Below are 24,724 nucleotides of genomic sequence, written 5' to 3'. Positions count from 1 at the left end.
CAAAATAGAGACTAATAAATTTTTGAAATTTAAATTGTTGGTAAAATTGTGAACAAACACCACTATACAAATAGTTTGCAAAGACTTTTGTAAGAATGAGATAATAGAAACCCTATTACGTGTTCTGTAAACAAGTCCTTTCAATCTAGTCTCTCTTAAAAAGGGGGGCTGGGGAGGGTGTTGGAGGTACAGTTATGGTGGTAAATCGATGAAATAAAACAGAAATAATTCCAGCAAAATGATGAGTAAAACCTATCATGTTGTCCTTGGGGACAAGAGGAAGAAATGGCTGCAGATGGATCAGTAGTTTGAACCATCCAAGACAGTGTTGATTGGGCCAGCCCGGTAGCACAGCTATTAAGTTCTCACATTCCTCTTCGGTGGTCCAGGGTTCGCCAGTTCGGATCTGGGGTGCAGACACGGCACCACTTCGCAAGCCATGCTGTGGTAAGCATCCCACACATAAAGTAGAGGAAGTTGGGCATGGATGTTAGCTCAGGGCCAGTCTTCCTCAAAAAAAAAAAGAAAGAAAGAAAAAAGAAAAAAAATTCAAATAGTGGAAAGAATGGCCAGATCTATCTAGAAAGATCCCAAAGGGAGGCTCGCTCACCTGCCCCAGCCCCGATTCCAGACATCCACTGGGTCAGCCCTGCCCAGTCCAGCCATAATCAAGGCAATCCTCACTTTCAACAACCATGGGAAGCATCAGCTCTTCAAGTTCTACTAACCTTACAGTGAAGACACAACAGCAGATTATCAGGGAGACTTTCCATTTGGCATTTAAGAGAGATGAAATGTTTGTAATTCCCCAGAAGGAGGATTACTAATTGGAGGATCTGACAACAAACTGACTTATAGACATTACACACCGTTATATTTTGTCTTCTGTGTGCATTCTTCAGAGAGTGAACTTGGCATTTTAAATCTAATTTGAGTATTCCTGGAACATTAGACAAGTGTTTTTTTTAAATGTTTGTGAACTGGATTTAATTTTCCATGGAGACAAGGTCCACAATATTTTCCCAGAAATGGTGATGGAAGGAATGGTATTGGAGACCAACATGAATGAGATTGTTACATAAATTGATGCACAAAATAAATCGAAGAAATCTGAGGCTGGCATAGCAGGAGCTCCAGCCTGTGTGGTATGTATCAGCTGCAAAGAATATCAACCTTCCTGCAATCCTAAGAAATATTAACCTTGGGGATATAAGTACAAAAGTGCCAAACCTGCCTTCTTTTAGATAAACCATTTAAAAGGCTACTCCCAGGTTAAATCCGGAGGGAAAAGTCATCGAAGTTTACCATGCAGTTGTTCACCCCAGAACAGCGGAAGTCTGACTTTTGCTCTTGGATTTAAGTCAAGGTCTTGTATAGAGGTGGCGTAAAATTAGTATGTGAAGTTCAATGTTGCTTTTCTTGCTCAATGTTTTTAGGGAAATTGAACAGTTAATGTGTGATTTTTTTTTCTTTTCTAAACTGCATTCCTGTGCCCACGGAAGGCATGCCTCTGTGCACTGGCTACTACAGTATTCTGAAAAGTGTTTGAGACATTTCTTTAATTATTGTTGACCTTAAACAAATAGACAGCCAGTTATTTCTCCAGCAAAAATGGGTCAAATTGGAGCCAGCAAAGAACTGGAATTCAGGGTCTGCAACTATGGCAAGCCACATAGGGAGCCCTCCTAACAAGGGGAGAGGAAGTTGGGTGGGCTATGGTAAACAGAGTTCAGAGGTGTAGTGGTTTTTCATTGGCTGAGTTGTGACAGTCTCATTGGCTGAGCTTCTTGCCAGTCAAGAAGAAGTCTTTCTTCTTCCTGTTGGGCTCTGCTGTTGAGTAGGGCATGAGAGCTTCCTCTTTGGGCCTCCTCACTCTAATTTAATGAGGTTTCTGTTTATTAATTTGATATTATGTACAACCCAAAATGTTAGTGTTTTGAATGGATTACAAGTGCAGCATTCATTAATTCTTTCTGCTATTTGTCACAATGCTTATTTAAAGAACCAACTATAGGGGCCGGCCTGGTGGCACAGCGGTTAAGTGGGCACATTCCACTTTGGCAGCCCGGGGTTCTCAGCCCAGATCCTGGGTGGACATGGCACCGCTTGGCAAGCCATGCTGTGGTAGGCATCCCACACATAAAGTAGAGGAAGATGGGCATGGATGTTAGCCCAGGGCCAGTCTTCCTCAGCAAAAAGAGGAGGATTGGCAGCAGATGTAAGCTCAGGGCTAATCTTCCTCAAAAAACAAACAAACAAAAAAGATGTTATCACTACATTTAAAGATAAAGAAAGAAAGAAAGAAAGAACCAACTATGTATTGCAAGAAAACATGATCTTTTTCTCTTAAACAAATGTCAAGATAAGTGGGAAAAAAATTCAAGTGGAACAATTTCAGTAGGCCCATACCACAATATGATCTGCATTCCATTAGGTATGACTATGAACATTTAATCATAACTTTTCAGCTGTAATTTTATGTTCACATTATATTTGGATATCTCCAAATATTTTTTAAATAAATTTTTCAGGGGCCAGCTGCATGGCCTAGTGGTGAAGTTTGGCCAACTCTGCTTTGGAGGCCCAGGTTGGCAGGTTCGGATCCCAGGTGCCGACCTACATCACTCATCAGCCACGCTGTGGCAGTGACCCACATATAAAATAGAGGAAGATTGGCACAGACGTTAGCTCAGGACTAATCTTCCTCAGCATACAAAAAGAAAGAAAGAAAGAAATTTTTCAAACAGATATGGCCTGTCCACTGATTCCTCATACTCTTTTTATTTTGAAAAATTTCAAATATACATGCAAATTGAAAGAATAGTACTATGAAAGCCTGTTTACCCTCTACCTAGATTCAATAACTGTCAACATCTTGTCACATTGTTTATCTTTTTGCGTATACTTTTTTCAGCTGAACCATTTGAAAGTCTTCATGACACGTTTGTTTCTTCTAGCTCATCTTCATCCTCCTGAGTTTTTCATTGTTCCTGCTCGGAAGGCTTCACCAACTCCTCATCCTGCTTATCCCCTGAACCTGGGCATTCTAAATATTCCAGCTCCATCCTTTATCTCAGATTAAAAACTGAAGCATTTTGCCTCGTTGAAGGAATATCAGGCATCAGTAAGAAGACAGAGAGAACCTGCTTTATGGGGGAGAGCCCATGAGAATGTCTGGCGTGTGAACTATTCCTTCCTTTTGATCTTCCGGTTATGACTTCTGGCCTTTGCATGTTTACCAGAAAGCCATACCCCGAAGCTGTTCAGAGCAAGGAATGTAGGTAAAAAACAAAAATGATTCTGCGTGTTAGAGACTTAGGGAAAAGCTTTGATGGAGAATGAAGCAAAAGATCCTCTTTCTCAATTATAAAGTTGTGGGGTGTCACTTATCCGTGACTCAGTCCTGTCTCCCCCATCTCCACACATAAAGTTGACAATGACAACCCCCATTAATACAGTACCCATTGTAACCCCAAATACTCACAGTACATATTGATTTCTGGTCTTAATGCTTCACAGAGGTAAGCAATCTGTTTTGCTTGAAAGGACTCCATCTAATCCTTTAAACATTAGAGGGTGGATTGCTAATCCATAAGCAAAAGAGAAAAGCGTGTTCAATTCCCTGTACTACCTGAAGGACAGGTGCATGTTCCCTTCAGGAATTCATCGCTGCTGAGGAGACAACACCTATGCTGAGAATTAAGCCTGAGCTGACTTGAAATGGACCTTGAAACTAAGAGAGAGAAAGAACCAGAATATAACTCTGACGTGTCAGATAAGGAACAAGAAAGGAGGCAAGCTGAGTCATTTAGTAAGGCTTTTCTGTTTTTTTTTAAATGGAGTAAAAAATTGGATTCTTTTTTTTTTTTTTTGAGGAGGACTAGCCCTGAGCTAACATCTGCCTCCCTTCCTCCTCTTTTTGCTGAGGAAGACTGGCCCTGAGCTAACATCCATGCCCCTCTTCCTCTACTTGATATGTGGGACGCCTACCACAGCATGGCTTGAGAAGCAGTGCCGTGTCCGCACCTGGGATCCGAACCAGAGAACCCAGGGCCGCCTCAGCAGAGGCGCCCACTTAACCAGCAGAACATGCCCACTTAACCACTGCGCCACCAGTCTGGCCCCAAGATTGGATATTTAAATCAACAAAATGCAGAAAATGAATTCGCGTGTAAGATGAGCATTAATAAGCAATATATGTTTATTATTGGAAAAGAAAAGTTTTTAAAAAAGGAACTTGTTTAAAGCAAGATAGTTTCCTTTTTAGTTTTCTTTTATTTTCCAAATGTGGTAAAACTGTAGCAGCTACAGATTTAACAGAAGTAAAACAACTGATGTGATTAAGAAATCACAAATACATTGGTTTTGGTTTTTGCTGGCTTTTAAAAATAAAACAGTTGCCCTTTTTGTTTTCCATTCCATATTACCTAGGATCCCAAGTAAGAATTCTTTAATAATAAAATAATCTTGATGGGGCTTATTTCTTATGAATTCACAAAAATAATTAAGGAAAGAGGCAAGAATAGTTAAAAAGATATATCCTGTGGTAATAATTGACTTTTAATCTAACTGGAGACTAAACGAATTACTAATCTTTTATGCCTACTTTATTATAAAATGGTAGCCCAGTCGTAACCACTTACTCTGATGTTATTATGAAAAGTCTAGCACATAGGGCCGGCCCGGTGGCGCAGCGGTTAAGTGTGCAGGTTCCACTCCGGCAGCCCAGGGTTTGCCAGTTCGGATCCCGGTGCGGACATGGCACCGCTTGGCAAGCCATGCTGTGGTAGGCGTCCCACGTATAAAGTAGAGGAAGATGAGCATGGATGTTAGCTCAGGGCCAGTCTTCCTCAGCAAAAAAAAGAGGAGGATTGGCAGTAGTTAGCTCAGGGCTAACCTTCCTCGAAAAAAAATGTCTAGCACAGGTGAAATAGAAAGAAATCTAGAGTTTAGTTAATAGTAATGTACCGATGTGGGTTTCTTATTTTGGCAGCTGTTCCACGGCGATGTGAAATGTCAACAATGGGAGAAACTGGGGGAGAGTTATATGAGAACTTTCTGTATTGTCTTTGCAAGTTTTCTGTAAATATAAAATTATTCTAAAATAAAAAGTTCATTTAAAAAAAAAGCCTAGCACGTGGTGGTGATTATAACAATGGCTGTATGGATAAGGACTTGCTCAGTGTTATCAAATGATTACTATCATCATGAAAATTATACATAAAAAAAACTTGTTAGGGCTGGCCTCATGTCGGAGTGGTTAAGTTCTCGCGCTCTGCTGAGGTGGCCCGGGGTTTCGCCGGTTGGAATCCTTGGCCCATGGCACCACTCATCAAGCCATGCTGAGGCGGCGTCCCACATGCCACAACTAGAAGGACCCACAACTAAGAATATACAACTATGTACCAGGGAGCATTGGGGAGAACAAGGAAAACAACAAAAAATGTTTCAAAGAATAAAAAAGCTTGTTAATTAAAATTTTGGTAGTTTCCAAGTAAAACCCCTGTTTAAAAATTCAGCTCAGCTTATCAATTCTAAACTAACAAGTAACCAAAAAAGGACAATCAGACTCGGAATAGTTCTTTAATATTTTGGGTACTAGAGACCAAAATAAGTTGGATGAGGCCATTTGAGGAAAAGAAAGCCATTATCTGCCAGTTTCTCCAGCATTTCTGGTTAATTTGGAAAGAAAAAACAGAGAACAAAGGAAAACAAAGAAATGAGCAGGGGACCAGATGCCCATATATTCCTTCTTTTTCCGTTTTCTAGTATTCAGATATTCCTGAAGTAAGAGCATTTCGTAAGATCTAAAACCTATGAGATAGGGCTCTTTCAATAAGTAATTATGTAGAGCTCCTTAAGGGTTCACATGCCTTCTCATTAAATAAACAAACAAGCAAAAAAACAAAACTAAAGGACTCATCTCCATTATCACTCTCTTTGGTCCCACCTCCCTTTTGGACATTTAGTCTCATAGCCCAGGTGGTGGCAAACAAAGACCCACAGGCCAAATCTGGCCCATTGTCTTTTTTTTTTTACACCTCATGAGGTAAGGATAGTTTTTCCATTTTTAAATATTTGAAGAAAAAAAGACCAAGAGGAGAATATTTCATGATACATAAAATGAAATTCAAATTTTAGCATCCATAAATAAAGTTTTATTGGCATACATCAGTAAAGCTATGGCTGCTTGCCTGCTACATAGGCAGAGTTGAGAAGTTGTGACTCACAAAGTCTCACAAAGTCTAAAATATTTGCTATATCACCCTTTATTTTTTATTTTCTTTGGTTTTTTTTTTTCTTTTTTTGCTGAGGAAGATTGGTCTTGAGCTAACATCGTGTCCATCTTCTTCTACTTTATGTGTGGGATGCCTGCCACAGCATAGCTTGGTAAGTGGTGCGTAGGTCTGCACCCAGGATCTGAACCAGTGAACCCCAGGCCACCAAGCCAAGTGTGTGAACTTGACCCCTATGCCACCCAGCCAGTATCTGGTCCTTTAGAGAAAATGTTTGTCAGTCCCATTATAGACAACTTCCCCCATACACACACACCTCCCTTGTGCTTTTCAGAGTAATGTTCTCATCTGGCTTTCCAACTAACTGCCACTCTAGGATTTAACCAGCCAGGGGACAGAGTTGGTCTGGTAAGGACACAACTAGGAGTGTGGCTAACTAGGAGGAGTCCGGCAGACACTAACAGTCAGGAAAATAAGACGTCAGATACCAGAAGAGCTAATATATGGCTCAAGAGGCTAGGCAGGTCCTGGTGATCTGACAGAAAGGAGGTCTCATTTTAAGAGGTCAGCCAAGGAATAGGAGACAGGAATAAGACACGCGAAGTCTGAGTGCTCTAGGCGGAGGCTAGAAGGTCACCGTCTGCAGGAGCTGCATAAACAACAGGGTGAAACCAAACCCAAGGTCTAATCTTAGGACAAAGGTGACTGCCTCGTTTTACACTGCTCTCTGGTGTGGGACAGCCTTAGGTCCAAAACAACTAATGACATTCAGAAGAAACTCAAGGACCTGAGGGGAACCCCACCTTCTCACAGATTTAGCTCCTGTGATGGATGCTGGAGAAAAGCCACATCTCTCTCTGCTACTAGACTTTCTTTCTTTTTTTTTTGGAGGATGATTAGCCCTGAACTAACTGCTGCCAATCCTCCTCTTTTTGCTGAGGAAGACTGGCCCTGAGCTAACATCCATGCCCATCTTCCTCTACTTGATATGTGGGATGCCTGCCACAGCATGGCTTGACAAGAGGTGCCATGTCTGCACCTAGGATCCAAACTGGCGAACCCCCGGGCTGAAGCAGAACATGTGCACTTAACCGCTGCGCCACCAGGCCGGCCCCCTAGACTTTCTTTAGTATTTAGCTCCACACACTACTGATTGCAAGGTATCGTTACTTTTGTATCTCAGCAAAATAACCTTGGGGCAGAAGCTTGTCTTTCCTTCATGATTAGGCCGTTTATCTAGTTCTATTATCAAAGTGAAAAGGCATCTTCTTACCAGTCTCCCAAGCAAGAAAATCTCCCTCGTATGTCACTAGAAGTCCCAAGCACCTACATTCATCCTAATTCCCATCTGACTTTACAGAAAGTATATAATGAATAACAGTCAGGAGAGGAAAGGTGACAAATAGAGAGAGATCATTTAAACTGTATTGATTCAATCTTTTTTTTCTGGTTAGGAAGATTGGCCCTGAGCTATCTGTTGCCAATCCTCCTCTTTTTGCTTGAGGAAGATTGTCACTGAGCTAACATCTGTGCCAATATTCCTCTGTTTTATGTGGGATGCCACCAAAGCATGGCTTGACAAGAGGTGCTATGTTTGCACCCTGGATCCGAACCTGCGAACCCCAGGCCGCTGAAGTGGAGTGCGTGAATTTAACCGCTGTGTCACTGGGCTGGGGCCCCTGATTCAATCATTTTTAATAGCCAGGAATAAAAATAGATTATTTGAAACTGATAAATCAAGTATAGTAGAATAAGTATATTTAAAAATGTAAAGATAAATAGGGAAAAGAGCAGAAAGAGGGGAGAAGTGGTAAAATACTCATTTCACAAGTGCTCGTAGTATGGAGTCAATTGGTTCTCTCTAAAATAGGGGATTAAGTGTATTACATAAATTTATATTTATAAAGGTAACCACTAGAACAAATATATAAATACATATTTCCTTATAACTTATTAAGAAAAACACCCACATACACTATACCCACACTCATATTCACAGAAGAAAATACAATCCGTATAGCGACAGATGTAAAAAATTACAGAAACAGGGGCCAGCCCGGTGGTGAAGCAGTTAAGTTCACGTTCCACTTTAGTGGCCTGGGGTTCACCAGTTCGGATCCCGGGTGCGGACATCACACTGCTTGGCAAGCCATGCTGTGGTAGGCGTGCCACATGTAAAGTAGAGGAAGATGGGCATAGATGTTATCTCAGGGCCAGTCTTCCTCAGCAAAAAGAGGAGGATTGGCAGCAGATGTTAGCTCAGGGCTAATCTTCCTCAAAAAAAAAAAAAAAGCAACAGAAACAAAAATATCCAGAAGGCATTATACAAAATGTGATGCAGAATTAAGACCAAACATATATATCTATCAGGGCTAAATTCACTCTGACAGACACTTGTGCCTACCTAACAGCCATTCCCCTGCTTTTTTGGCACCCCGCTTTGTTTTGGGAGATGTACCCAGCCCCATGGGATGAGTCACTAAGGGTTAAGCCAGGCCTAGGTACTCTGTGTCCTTTTGTCAGCCTCCCCTACATTGAAAAGTAACCAGGCATATGATCCATTTGTATGGCCAATGAGATCTGAGGGGACATCTGCTGCAGGGCTCCCGGGAAATACAGTTTTTCCCCTGACAAGAGCAGCCTCGGGAGGATAAAAGTTTTACCTTACCACCCTTGGTTTTCTGCCGTTGAATGTACCGTGATGCTGGGAGCTGTGGGAGCCATTTTGAGTTCATGAGTCAACAAGAATAAGGCCTGGCAGAGCAGAAGGAAGGAGCCTGTGATCTGATGACATTGTTGAGCCGCTGAATGAATGCCAGCTACCAAGTTGCAGAGTGACTCATATTGTTACTTCCAACGTTCATTTCTCTCTTCAGGCCTATAATACAAAGAGGTCATGATTAATCTTGCTTAGCAAAATATTCGTCTCCAAAGCTTTTAAGCATTTGTCTTTGCAGGCTATTTGAATATTTCACTTGGAGCAGAGAATGGCTGATTTTGTACTAAAAATCTTCCTAGCAGAGAATCTTCCTGGCTTTGGATTATATAAATGGCCTTTAGCTTGTGGCATAGAATTCCAGAACACTGGAAATGGTAATGCAATAACAAAAAGTGATTCAGGAAGGAGTTTTTTGAGGTCACATACATGGGTTACATAAACTGCTCCAGATAGCCCTTCATTCTTTATTTTCATAAACACTTAAGCTCCTATTAGTCATTGGGCATTACTACTGCTTGGTATCTTTTACCAATTTCTTATCGACTTCTATTAAATTTGTAATCTCAGGGCCGGCCTGGTGGTGCAGCGGTTAAGTTCGCTGGTTCAGATCCTGGGTGCGGACATGGCACCACTTGGCAAAAGCCATGCTGTTGTAGGTGTCCCACATAGAAAGTAGAGGAAGATGGGCACGGATGTTAGCTCAGGGCCAGGCTTCCTCAGCAAAAAGAAGAGGACTGGCAGTAGTTAGCTCAGGGCTAATCTTCCTCAAAATAAATAAATAAATAAACAAATTCGTAATCTCTCTAATCAACTTTCTCTCCCCAAGCTCTATCTCTACTCCCTTACCCTCACATTCATTGACTTTCTAAGTCTCAAGCTCCTACAATTATTCTAATTCTAATTATTCTAATTCCAGCTTCCTTATATCTTTTTTTTTTTTTTGAGGAAGATTAGCCCTGAGCTAACATCTGCTGCCAACCCCAGGCGGCTGGAGCGGAACGTGCGAACTTAACCACCGGGTCGACCCCAGCTTCCTTATATCTTCGCAGCCATCTGCTCTCCTACCTCCCTGGGAGTCTTATCCTCCCTCCTTTCTTTTCATTTTATTTTGTTTTTTTAATTATTATTATATTTTTTTGGAGGAAGACTAGCCCAGCTAACATCTGCCACCCATCCTCCTCTTTTTGCTGAGGAAGATTGGCCCTGAGCTAACATCCGTGCCCATCTTCCTCTACTTTATATATGGGACATCTGCACAGCAGGGCTTGATAAGTGGTGCATAGGTCCACGCCCAGGATCCGGGCCAGCAAACCCTGGGCCGCGGAAGCAGAGTGCGTAAACTTAATCACTATGCCACAGGCTGGCCTCCTTCCCTCCTTTCTAAAATAAATTTATCCATAGTGCTCCCACCCACCTGATGCAACCCCAGAGGACTTCACCTCTGCACAGACTTCTTTCTCCCTTTTTTCCACTTCGTTGGATCCTTCCCCACTTACATGCAGCAGTTGTCTGAGGAGAGTCACTCCCCACTCCCACCGTGCTGCTTCTCCCTGGGACTACCTAACCTCTTAAATGCAAGACACAGACCTGGGGTTCCACTCCCTCTCTGTCCATACTCTCATCCACCTCATACTTGGCAGTCTGGTTTCCTTCCCCACAGCTACACTGAAGCTGTTCTCTTAAAGGTCAACAATGACCTCCTTTTAGCTAAATCCATTATTCTCTTCTGGTTTCTCATACTCTTGACTTCCCTATTGCATTAAAAAAAATGATTTCTTCCACCTCAAATGCTCTCTCCCTTGGCTTCCATTCTGTTTGCTAGCCGTTCCTCCTCTTTTATTGCCTTCTGATCCTCTTGCCGTCCTTTCACTGGATACTCTCTTTCCCCTGTCCTTGGCTTCCTACACCCTATTTTTTCACTCCAAGGTCACATTGATGCAGGCTCTGCAAGCAGAGGAGTTGAAAGAAAGATTTCTTGGACTCTCAAGGTCTGGTAGTAGTGCTCCTTTATTCAGAGAATGGCATGGAGTAGCACGGGGACAGGACCCATGGGCAGTGAAGAGCTGCAGCATGGGGACAGGACCCATGGGCAGTAAGAGCGCAATGGGGTTGAGGGTAGGGCTAAATTTATAAGGCATAGGTATGTGAGTTACCTCTTTACAAGACAAAGGAAAGACTGTGTAAAAAAATGGTTAAAATGATGTTAGTGTAGGTGGGGTCTGGTTATCAGGTGGTCCTATAACTTTAGATAACAATCAGATTGGATTAGGTCAGGAGGTTCTATGCTTCCCGAGGATGACATGGGTCGTTATGTAGGGCAGGACACCTTGGGCTTCTCTCCCTGGGGCAGCCTTGATCCTCATCAACATCGCCTTCCCTGCAGCCATAATCTCTGTCTAAAAAAGGCCTGTGCAACTTTCTCACTTAAGCTTTAGTCCCTCATAGCTTACTATTTCTTTACTCCTCGGTATTTCACTGGTACTGCAATTTGAACGTATCTGCCTCCTCAACCTGGCCCCCTCTTCCTGTTTTCCTGCCTCTGGTTATGGCATGGTCAATTTCTTAGTCACTGGATTAGTATGTTCTGGCTGCCATCACAAAATAGCACAGAGACTAAAAAAGCTCAAGCTGGCTTAAACAGCAGAAATTTATTTTCTGACAGTTCTGGGGGCTAGAATGACGAGATTAAGGTGTGTGCAGGTTTGGTTTCTCCTGAGGCCTGTCTCCTTGGTTTGCAGGTGGCGGCCTTCTTGCTGTGTCTTCTCTACCCTCACACATCCCTGGTGTCTCTCCCTCTTCTTACGAGGACACCAGTCATATTGGATTAGGGCCCACCCTAATGACCTCATTTAACCTTAATTATGTCTTTAAAGACCTTATCTCCAAACGCAGTCACAGTCTGAGGTATGCCGGGAGTTAGGACTTCCATATATGAATTTGAGGGAGACATAATTCAATCCTTTACAGTCACCCAGGCCAGAAAACTTTGTTGTCCTCTTTACTCACCTCTATCATCTTCCACCCAGACATTTAGTCTTCTAGACTTTTTCTTTTTCTTTTCTTTTTTTGAGGACGATTAGCCCTGAGCTAACTGCTGCTAATCCTCCTCTTTCTGCTGAGGAAGACTGGCCCTGAGCTAACATCCCTGCGCATCTTCCTCTACTTTATATGTGGAACGTCTACCACAACATGGCGTGCCAAGCGGTGCCTTGTCCGCACCCGGGATCTGAACTGGCGAACCCCGGGCCGCCGAAGCAGAACATGCGCACTTAACCGCTGTGCCACTGAGCCGGCCCCTAGACTTTTTCTATTAAATGTCTAAATCTGTTTCTTTACCATCATTCCCAGTGCCATTCTCAGGCCTTAACCAAGTCTAAATTTCCCTGTCTTTATAAGACCCTCTGTAATCTGACCCACCTTATCTTTTCTTTTGGTATTTTTATCAAAGCCATTCATGTATGTAAGAAGTCGACATGCTAATAATGAAGAGGAACAGTCCTCTGCCCTAAGCCCAGGCCCATTGCCCAGATGCAGCCTTCATATAGATTCTTTGATCTAGCATATGCTTGAGGAAATTACTTTCCACCATATCTCTTTTTATTTTCTATGCTGGTTGACTCTATAACTCTAAATGATATTATTATACAAGCATTTTAAAATTGCGTCTATTTATTAATTTATCAACTTAGATATTCTACTTTATGAAAGAATTAGGCTCAGAAACACTACCCCCAGACCACCTTGCCTCCTCCCTCCTCCCAATTTTTGATAGTTACAAATTATTTTCAGTTCTTCTGAACTTTTTTCTTGCCGTCAACATTTGAGAGTATTTCTTAATTCCTTACAAAGTAAAATGAGGCTACTAGTGCCCTTACTCTTCCTTCCATTTCTCCTTCTCCTTTTCAACTTCTGTTAGATATATCTTAATTTCACATTGTCAGGGATGATAATATTTATAATCTGTGCATGACAATATTTAACAACTATATGTTTATAGGTTTATTCTAAAAGCATAATGTGGGGCTGGCCCCATGGCCGAGCGGTTAAGTTCACACGCTCCACTTCGGCCGCCCGGGGTTTCGCCAGTTTGACTCCTGGGCGCGGACATGGCACCGCTGATCAGGCCATGCTGAGGTGGCGTCCCACATGCCACAACTAGAAGGACTCACAACTAAAAAAATATGCAACTTTTTACTGGGGGGGATTTGGAGAGAAAAAAAGCAGAAAAAAAAAAGATTGGCAAGAGTTGTTAGTTGAGGTAAAAAAAAAAGTAAAATAAATAAAAGCATAATGTCAATACATGCGGCTTATGTTATCATGACTACATAAATATTGTTCACTGTAGAGCCAAATATTGTGCCAGGAGTAAGCTTTCCCCCTAAGATCCATCGTTAACAATCCCTGGGCCATTCAAAATAAAGTGCTCTTAACATCCATACTAATACATCATCTTTTCTTTCACTCTACCAGTTGCTCAAAAATCTTGCCACAATTTAGTTTGCTTCATATTTGGACCTTATTCTTTTAGAGTTTTTAATTATTTCCTTTTCCTTATTGAGGGGTATATTAGTTTCCTAGGGCCGCCATAACAAATTATGATGAACTACGTGGTTTAAAGCAACGTAAATTCATTCTCTCACAGTTCTGGAAGCTTGAAGTCTGAAATCAAGGGAGGCCGTGCTCTCTGGGCTCTAAGGAAGACTCCTTCCTTGCTTCTCTCTAGCTTCTGGTGGCGCAGGCACTCCTTGACTTGTAGCCTTATTGCTCCAGTCTCTGCCGCCATCTTCACGTGGCCTTCTTCCCTGTGACTCTGTGTCTGTCCTCCCCTCTTCTTGTAAGGACACCAGTCATTGGATTTAGAGACCACCTTAAATACAGGACGATATCATCTTGAGATCTTTAACTAATTACATCTGCAAAGATCCTATGTCCAAATAAGGTCACATTCTGAGGTTCCATGTGGACATGAATTTTGGGGGGATACTATTCAAACTACTACAATGAAAAAATATGACCTGCTCACTATATCATTAATATTTTTCCTACTCTAACTAATTTAAGGAGAAAGGGAATTATGGTCCAAAATGAATCCAGAAGCTCAAACAATGTCATCAGTGCTTTGTTTCTTTCTCTCCATACTCTGGCTTTGTTTTCTTCTGTGTCGGCTTCACTCTCAAGCAAGCTTACTTCATATGCCCACAAAGAGGTTCCAGCATCTTTCTAGGCTCATATCCTCTTCACAGACTGTGATCCTAGCAAAAATAACTACTTTCCTCATAGTTCCAGCAACATTCCTCAGGAAGTCTCTGATAGAGCTTGCTAACTCATCTCTGAACCAATCATGGTGGCCAGGGGCATGAAGTAAGCTTACTTGGCCAAATCTGGGTCACACGCCTACCCCTAACGTGAAAGGTAGGATGACCCTACCTAGACCACAGGGACTAAGAATGGGGTAGGGATGGTGCCCTAAGAAATTCTTGGTGGGCAAAAATCACATTATTTGTTGAAAAACTGAAAATACCTTTATTACTAGCTTGATTGATAGTTTAGTTGTTCGCAAAATTCTAGGTTTATGACAATTTTCTTCCCAAATGTTGAAAGAATTATTCCATTGTTTTTTTCCCCAATATTTTATTATGAAGAAGTTCAAAAGTACAGAAAAATTGAGAGATTTTTTTTTTGAGGAAGATTAGCCCTGAGCTAACAACTGCTACCAATCCTCCTCTTTTTGCTTAGGAAGACTGGTTCTGAGCTAACGTCCATGCCCATCTTCCTCTACTTTATATGTGGGACACCTGCCACAGCATGGTTTGCCAAGTGGTGCATATGTCTGCACCAGGGATCTAGGCTGGCAAGCCCTGGGCTGCTAAATGGAACGTGTGAACTTAACCATTGCGCTACCAGGCCAGCGCCTGAAAGAATTTTATAATGAACACCCATAGACCTATCACCTTGATTCTACATTTAACATTATATTTACTTTATTAAATATCTATCCATCTATCCATTCCTACATTCATCTATTGATCTATCTTATTTTGTATGCATTTCAGTATAACTTGCAGACATCACTACATTTTACTCCCAAATACTTCAGCATGCATATCATTACCCAGAGTTCGATATTTATTTATAATTTTTTATTTGAGCTAAAATTTATGTACAACAAAATGTAAACATTTTAAGTATATCCCTCAATGAGTTTTGACACCGCAACTCAAGCCCATATCAAGATACAGAACACTAGACATTCTTTCATGTTCCCTTCCAGTAAATTTCTGAACCTATCCCTCAGAGGCAACCATTATTCTGATTTTATTTCCATCATAGAATAATTATGCCTATTTTAGGACTTTGTGTAGATGGATTCACACAGTATTCGCTCTTTCGTTTAAAAATTCGTTTATTCAGCATAATGTTTTTGATACTCATCCATTTTGTAGTCCTTATCTATTCTATTGTATGAATATACTACAATTTATTTATCCATTCCTCTACCAATGGATATTTGGAGGCTTTTTCCAGTTTTCAGCTATTATGAATAAAGCTGCAATACTCGCTCTTGTACACATCTTTTTGTGGGCATAGTTCTCATTTTTCTTGGACAAACACCTAGGACGGAGTTGCTGAGTGATAGAGTAGCTATAGGCATCATTTTATAAGGACTTGCGAGATCTTTTTCCAAAGTGGTGGTATCATTTTATAGTCTACCAACAACATGTGAGATTTTCGGCTCCTCTACAATCCTTGCCAACATTTGTCATTGTCAGTCTTTTCAATTTCAGCCATTTTGTTGTGTATGTAGTGGTATTTCACTTTGATTTAGTTGTCATGTCCTAGTATCTAATGATTTGAGCACTTTTTCACGTGCAATTTGTGTACTTTTTTAGGTAGTGTCTGATCAAATTTTTGGCTCATTTAAAAACATGGAATGGGGCCAGCCTGGTGGCATAGTAGTTAAGTTCATGAGCTCAGCCTTGGCAGTCCAGGGTTCCAGGGTTTGGATTCTGGTCTTAGACCTAGCACCACTCATTAAGCCATGCTGTGGCAGCATCCCACATAAAATAGAGCAAGATTGGCACAGATGTTAGCTAAGGGACAATCTTCTTCACAAAAAAAAAAATAAAAATAACAAAAATAAAATTAAAACATGGACTATCTTTTCATGAATTGTAGAGGTTCTTTTTATATTCTGGATTCTACACCTTTTTCTTTTTGTGCGTGTGTGTGTGTGTATGTGTTTGAGGAAGATTAGCCCTGAGCTAACTGCTGCCAATCCTCCTCTTTCTGCTGAGGAAGACTGGCCCTGAGCCAACATCCATGCCCATCTTCCTCTACTTTATATGTGGGACGCCTACCACAGCATGGTGTGCCAAGCAGTGCCCTGTCTGCACCCGGGATATGAACTTGCGAACCCCAGGCCGCCGAAGCAGAACATGTGCACTTAACCGCTGCACCACCAGGCCGGTGCCTACACCTTTTTCAAATACATGTTTTGGAAATATTTTTTCCCAATCTGTGGCTTGACTATTCGTTTTCTTAACAATGTCTTTTTATGAGCATAAGTTTTAAATCTTGATGAATTTAACTGATCAATTCTTTCTTTTGTGATTTTTGCTTTCAGCGTCCTTCCTACCCTCAAATCATGAAGATAGTCTCCTGTGTTTTCTTCTTCTTCTTTTTTTTTTTTGAGGAAGATTGTCACTGAGGTAACATCTGTGCTGATCTTCCTCTATTTCATGTGGGATGCCACCACAGTGTCGCTAAGTCCGTGCCCAGGATCCAAACCTGCTAAGCCTGCGCCACTGAAGCAGAGCACACAAACTTAACCACTGCACGACTGGGCTGGTCCTTCCATTTTTTTGTTTTAATTATTACATTTAGGTTAAGGATTTATCTCAATTTTCATGTGCAGTTTGAGGGAGAGTTGAGATTTTTTTCCCCCATATGGATCTCCAGTTGTTTTAGCACCATTTTAAAAAAAGATTCTAGTGTTTTCTGACATTTGATAATAGCAAATAGCCTGTCGCCAGTCTGATTTTTATTCCTTTCAAGGTGACCTACTTTCCCCATCTTTGAATGCTTTCTGGATCCTCTTTTTTCCTTAGTGCATCTAATTGTATCTTGCTTATCTTTCAATATACTCTTTCAATCTGAAGATTTATGGCTACCCTAGCTTTGGCATATTTTCTTCAATGATTTCTATAATAACTTCTATCGTTGCATTTTCTCTGGTTCTCTTTCTGGAACTCCTATAGGTTCGATCTTGAACCTGAATTGGACCTCTAGGTCTTTTATATTTTCTCTCTTTTTTTTCTGTCTTTCTCTTTTTTCTATTGCCGTATTTCCACCTTTTTAGAAAAAATTTAAGTTTGACAAGCATATTTTTAATTTCCAGGTGCGGTTTCTTCTTCTCTAACTGTTCCTTATTTATAGCATCCAGTTTTTACTTTAGGTATTTATTGTCTTCTAGAATATCTGTGAGAATATTAATTAAAGGTTTGAAAAATTCTCTGTTCCCCAAATTGGTTCTTGTGAGTTCAGCTTTTATTTTTGCTTCTGGTTTTCTTCTATTTCATGTAGCTGATTTCCTTTGTGTGTCCAGTGATGTGGGGGCACTTAATTTATATTTAAAAAAGAGGAATTAGACTTATTTTTTTTTCTAGATGTGTTTCCTCTACTATTATATATAGGTCTGTTTTCCCGCTAGTTAGTTACCCAGAAAGCAGAAGAGGCTGACAGGAAGTTCTGTGTTCTGATGAACTTGCTTGCTAAACAGGGAGCTTCCCATTACAATGAGAGGACAGGGCGCCAGAGAGAGGAGGGGTTTGACTGGCTGCCACATCACCCTAGCATCAGTTTATCAGTATTTAGTTAAAAGCTATTGTCTGTTGATTGTCCTCTTTCCATTTCTCTTAGCTGTTTTGGCTTTATTCATTTAAAAAATTATTTACTGCTTGTTTTAATTGTGTATTAACAGGGAGGGGAGAAAAATGCTTGTGTTCAGGCTGCCATTTTGAACCAGGGCTTCATTCTATCTTTTCTACATTATTTCCTGCTCTTTCTAAATGGGCATCTTCCACTGTATTAGGTTGATTTCTTCACTGTCTCATGGATACGCCCAACTGGCATCCACCTTCATGCACTCAGTTATTGTTTTCTCTTTTCCAGGAACTTTCTTCTCTTCCCTCTCTTTCCCCACCTGAACCTAGGGAAATTCTTCCCAAATTCTGGAGCTAACTTGAGCACACTTCCTGCATGAACCCCATCTATTTTATCCATCTTTCATTGACCTCCATTTTATCTTATTATTATCCAACTCAACACCTATGATTCCCAATTCAGCTCTTAATTATACAGTGTAGTATTGCTCACTCTTGTTTCCGATGCATATTATGTTGGTAACTATTAAAAACTCTTTGGGGACAAATATATTTATTTTTGTCTATCCTTCAAAGCACAGAGCACAGTATACATATATAGTAGATATTCAATAAGTATTTGTAATTGATTAACTTCTCTGCTATTTGCGAGAAAGGAGGTATATAACAGCTTATATTTCTTTTTTCTGGGAACACTAGGAGCCCTATCTTTGAATTAGAAGCTGAACTGGGGATGGACTGTTTCAGGCAGAAGAAACACTGATTCTTCTACACTAATGAAAGAAACAAGTTATATAGCATAAAGTTCTGCGGAAAGCAATGGCAATAGACAGATCCACTAGAGTTGAAGCAATTGAGGCAAGAGCGGTTTGGGAAAAAGCAAAGTAGCAAAATGTGATTTAAAAATAGACTTCATAGTCTAGAATTTCCACGACATTGCTAACAGTGAGCTCTTGCTACATTACTAACATAATCTTCAATAAAAAAGAAAAGAAGTCTAGCGGTAGAACAACAGGAAAAGAATTAGAAGTAATCTGGTTCTGGTAGTTATTAGTGCTGTTCATCAACTATATCTGCCTCACCACCCTTCTGGGCACATGATAAGTACTGCTTTGATCCAGTAAAGTTAGGAGTAGTCATGTGACCTGTTTTGGCCAAAGAAATGAGAGTGGGAGTGATGTCACTCCAGGTGGAAGCTTTAAAAGCCAGCGAGGGATTTGCCATATTCCTGTTTTCTGCTTCCAGGGATCATGGAAGCATGTGATGCTCCATAATTCTGAATTCCTGAAAGCCCATAATGAGCAGTCTTCCTGCAGACATATAGTGTGGGTGAGAGATAAATCTTTGTTGTTTAAGCCACTGACTATAAATTATTGCTGTCCAGCATCAGCACACTATGGCCTGCAGCCGGCCAACTGCCTGTTTTGGTAGTTTTATTGGAACACATCCGTGCACATTTGTTTATGTATTGTCTATGGCCGCTTTCATTCTACAACTGAGTAGACTAGTTGCAACAGAGACTGTATGGCCTTCGAGTCAAAAATATTTACTATTACTCTTTAAGAAAAAGTTTGTTGATCTCTGAGCTGTTCTATCCTTACTGTCATAGAACCTGAGGTCTTTGATATGTGCCCTTATATGGCAACTTTCTGTTTTCTACACAGACAAGAGATGTTCACAGTAGCCAGCCTCCAAGGTGGCCCCAACGATCCCCACCTCTGGGTATTCACACCCTTGTGCAGTTCCTTCCCATGCTGACTTGTACAACCAACGCGGAAGTGATGGAGTGTGACTTCCAAGCCTAGGTCATAAAAGATACAGTGGCTTCCATCTCCCTCTCTCTGAGATCACTCACTCTGGGGGAAGCCAGCTCCCACGTTCTGGGAACACTCAAGAAGCCCCATGTAGAAGCCCACGTGGTGATAAATCGAGGTCTCTTGCCACCAGTTATGTGAGTAAAGACTAAAGACTTCAGATGACTATAGCCTTGGCCAACGTTTTTTTTTTTTTAAGATTTTATTTTTTTCCTTTTTCTCCCCAAAGCCCCCAGTACATAGTTTTATATTTTTAGTTGTGGGTCCTTCCAGTTGTGGCATGTGGGATGCCACCCCAGCATGGCCTGATGACAGTGCCATATCCCTACCCAGGATCCAAACCCGCAAATACCCACTGGGACACCGAAGCAGAGCACAAGAACTTAACCACTCGGCCATGGTGCTGGCCCCCTTGGCCAACATCTTGACTTCAACGTCACTGAGCCCCAATCATTCAGTTAAGCTGCTCTTGAATTCCTGATCCACAGAAATTATGAGATAATAAATGTTTGCTGTTTTAAAACCACTAAATTTTGAGGTAATTTATGTGGAAACAGATAATGCAATGTTTAAATGAAAAAGTATACCAGTAGTAGTCTATACATTTATCTGTGTGTTTGCACACAGGATTTTATATATACATATATACATGCACACGCAAACATGCATTATTTTATTTCATTACTAGACAAAGAATTTACCTACTTCCATTAGAGTACACTTGTATGAATATACTTCCTACCTATAGAAGAAATTATTACACATGTATATATCTTTCCCATTCCCTTTTCACCAGCTAATCTTTGTGGAATAGATGGTGAAATGTGTTCCAAGAAGGAAGGAAAAAAATTCCCCAAATATTTAAATTTTCCTTGATATATTAACCACTCAAATTTGCCTTAAATCCTCTGTATGTGGGAGTACAGTACGATGAATGAAGCAAATTCTTTAATATTTTTAACATTTTATTTCTAATGGTAACAATGTATTTCTAACAAAAGTGTCAGAAACCAGATTTTTCCAATTGACTGCTATAACCTTGCTAGATACATTAAATGGGATAGTTAGTAATAACATTTTGAATTGTGGGAGTGACATATGGAATCAAGAAAGATCTTTGAAATGAAATTAAGAAATGTTCAAGAAGCAAAAGTCAGTGGGAATCAGGAGTCAAGAAAAACTAAATGAACATGCTTTTGATGGCATTTGCTTTTTCTTTTACAAATCAAGACAAACAAAGATAATATGTAAAAGTTCCTTCTCAAAAGGCATCAACAGATGTGTTCAGATAGCAGACTGCACATCTGTAAACCTGTCACCAAACATGAAGTGAGTTCGCTCACCCGTTGCGCAGCAAGCCAATCTCTGACACCAGGTGTGGTGGAAGAAAGTAGGAATTTTATTTTTTGCACAGCGCTGAGCAAGGAGAGAGGGCAGCTAATGCTCAAATCCCAAACTCCCGGAAAAGCTAAAAGGAAGGGTTTTTATTTGGGGGTTTAGGTAGGGGAGGGCGAGCATATGGCCTTGCTGGTCGGAGCTTTCCCACCAGCCTGTCTTTGGCCTTGAGACACTTGCAGAGAGAAGGGAGCCCGTGACCTTGCTGGTCAGCAGCTTTCCCACCAGCCCGTATCTCTTTGAGGGGAGGAGATGGTCCAGGTGCTTGTCCTTGACGGTGTCTGTCTCCATGGAGGATAGTGGATTCTGGAGCCAGGAAGCCAGAGAGTAAGCAGGGAATGAGTGTTTTGGTTTTAACCCCATATATAATGGGTTTAATGTGGGGAAACTGATACCAGGGTCAGTATCAAACCCAAAATATAAACAGAAGGAGGCTAAGTAACATTTTTGGATAATGCCAGTAGGCATAAAGCATAAGCGGAAAAGAAAAAAGGAAAGTTAGGAGAGAGAAAGAAAGGAAGCAGAGAAGAAATTAAAAAATAAAGAAAATATCTGGTGGAGTGTAAGTATTCATCCACGTATTCCTCTGATTCTTAACTGTGTCCTAAACTTGGGGACAATGCTGGTTACTTTGCCAAATCTCATTTTCTAAGCCTATGACTTGCTTTAGGGCTTCAGTAAGTATTCAACTATCAGCCTGCAAATAAGGACTGACCTCCACAGTTTGGGTTTACATGAAATTAGGGTAAGACTAGAGGAGAAATTAACAAACTATCGCCTTGCACATCCCCCCCCCGCCCCCCCCCCCAGCCAAAAGGCTAAGCAAAGCCCTCAAACAAATACAGTTTCTCCTTTTTACATCCTTCTTGTTTAGTAACCATTGTGGTTACCATTATAACCATTGTTGTGGATGAGAGGTCTGCACGTGCTGTGAATAATCCCTACGGGACTGTGCACATTTATCGCCCATATTATCATAGTTATTTTACACGGTAAACCTGTAAGGTTGAAATCTGGAGACTAGGGCCCTGGTGCTGCTGCTTTTAGGCTCAAACGACAGAGTATCCGAACTAGTTCTCCAGGCCTGTATAGTCTAAGCATAAACTTGTGCTGTGTAGATGTTTATCAGGCTTATTAAACTGTAAACCATAAGTATGACCGAAAATCAAGACCCACGTCTGGTAAACTTAATAGCACTAAAGAAGGGATAAAATATTTGAGAATTCCTGAAAAATCTAGTATGCTTGCTGGCCATAAATATGAGGGACGGTGGTGTTGAGAAGACTAGAGTTTTGTAAGGGAATGTGTGTTCAGACAAGGTATACTTCAAAGGTAAAAGAGAAGGCTGGTTCTTCTTAGAATAGTATAGCACAATTGTCAAATACTTGATTGTCTATCTTATTGTCATCCAGTTAGGCTATGTAACCATATCCTGGAGTAATCGTTTCTTAACTTGGAATCAATGCAGAAGAGTCAGTCTGCCTAGAGGTTGGGAGGTTAACCTTGGAGCCATCTGGATTCTGTTTCTCCAGGGAGGAGGTTGGCACAGAATCTTCATAGTATGTTACTTTATTGAAAATATAAACTTCTGCAGTGGTATCTGCATTTCAACCAAGAAAATGACACACAATGTATCTAATGGTGCAATTTAAACCCTTAAGGGGAAATTAAGCAGGCATTTTTAGTCAAGGTGCCACCATCATCACTTCACAAATCTGTGTTTGAAGCAGTCTAACTCCAAAGAAGTCATTTCTAACACAATTAAGTGGACTTTTTCCACAGTTAACAAAGCTAAATCTTAAGTGAGTTCTATCTGACTTTTATCTGAATTTCATCGAGGAACATTATGGTCATGGTTTTTAAAAATTTATTGCCTTTGATTATCCTTCTCATTTTACAGCCCTTCCAAGTTGCGGAGAAAATTGAGCTAGAAGTGTTTTCTTCCTCTAAGGCACCTTGCTCCTGTTTCGTGGCTCATCTCACTAAGACCCGACACAAACCCACAGCACAACGTTATAGGAGTTGTTCAGCTTGTGATCAGGTGTCTCCAATTCTGTTTCATAAGCGCTGAAACCGAAAACTTCATTTTTTACCTCAACATGTGTTCCATCCTGTTTTTTCATGATTATTATAGTAATGTAAAAATTCTTCCATAGTTTCTTAGATAAGACACGAAAAGCACAAGGAAAGAAAAAACAGATAAATTGGGCTGCATCAAAATTAAATACTTTTCTGCTGCAAAGAACACCACCAAGAAAGTGAAAAGACAATCCACAGAATGGGGGAAAATACTGCAAATCATATTTCCAATAAGGGATTTATATTTAGAATAAAGAACTCCTACACCTCAATAATAAAAAGACAAATAACCCTGCTAAAAAATGGGCAAAATCTCTGAACAGAAATTTCTCCAAAGAAGATAGAAGAATGGCCAAAAGCACAAGAAAAGATGCTTGACACTATTAATCATCAGGGAAAGGCAAATCAAAACCACCATGAGATACCCACTAGGATGGCTATAACCAAAAAGACAGACAATAACAAGGATGTGGAGAAATTAGAGCCTTTACACATTGCTGGTAGGAATGTAAAATGGTGCCACGACTTTGGAAAAGAGTCAGGCAGTTTCTCAAATGGTTAACTGTAGAGTTAACATTTGCCCCAGTAATTCCACTCCTAGGTTCAATTCAATTCTCACCCAAGAGAATTGAAAAAAACAGCACAAAAACAAAATACGGAATATCCATACAATGCAACACTATTCAGCAATAAAAAAGAACTAAGTACTGAAACATGCTACAACATGCAGCCAGTCACAAAGACCAGTACTATATGATTCCATTTACGTGAAATGTCCAGAAAAGGCAAGTCTATAAAGACAGAATAGATTAGTGATTGCCTAGGGCTGGGGAAGAGGAAGAACGGGAGAGACTGCTAATGGGTACAAAGTTTCTTCTTTGGGTGATGAAAATGTTCTCAAATTGTGCTGATGGTTGCACAACTCTGTGAATATACTAAAAACCATTAAATTGTACACTTTAAATAGGTAAATTTTATGTTTTGTGACTTATATTTCCCATAAAGCTACTTTAAAAAGTTCTTCTATGGAGATGACCACGGATACAAATTAAGGCCAGATCAAAGAGATGTGAACCAGTGCTATTTTTTTGTCTTTTTTTAAAACCAATTTCACAAACGCCTGAAATCTTCAATTTTACCTTTGTGAGTTTTCTACACAATTATCATTACGAGACTGTGAAAATCAATCAGGGAAGCACCGGTAAAACGTTAGCTTTATCTTTCAAGGTTAGCAATAATTTCGCAACCACAGGAATCTCATCCTTTACCTCTGGACAATTTATGTTGAAGAGTGGGTCCCAATTATTCTTTTGGCTCACAGGTGAAAAAAGAATGTTATTACAGAGGCTGGCCTGGTTGCATAGTGGTTAAGCTCTGGCGCTCCGCTCTGGCGGCCAGGGTTCACAAGTCACATCCCTGGTGTGGACCTACACAGCTACTCACCAAGCCACCCTATGGCAGCGTGCCACACACAAAATAGAGCAAGATTGGCACAGATGGTGGCTCAGGGCCAATCTTCCTCATACACACACAAAAAGCTATTAGGGGTAACCTATTTTGATTTCACTAAGTGAGGAGCAGTAATTTGGGGACCCAACA

General features: G+C 40.7%; 1 pseudogene; it reads left to right on the top strand.

Annotated features, from left to right (window-relative positions):
* The first annotated feature begins 495 nt into the window (after positions 1–495).
* LOC100067677 (AP-3 complex subunit sigma-1 pseudogene) lies at positions 496–1,496 on the top strand (annotated as a pseudogene).
* The last annotated feature ends 23,228 nt before the right edge of the window (positions 1,497–24,724 follow it).

Source organism: Equus caballus, chromosome 20 (genome assembly GCF_041296265.1).
Source record: "Equus caballus isolate H_3958 breed thoroughbred chromosome 20, TB-T2T, whole genome shotgun sequence".
NCBI lineage: Eukaryota > Metazoa > Chordata > Mammalia > Perissodactyla > Equidae > Equus > Equus caballus.
The sequence above is the reverse complement of the archived record's forward strand: the minus strand, read 5'-3'. Positions and strand labels throughout refer to the sequence as shown.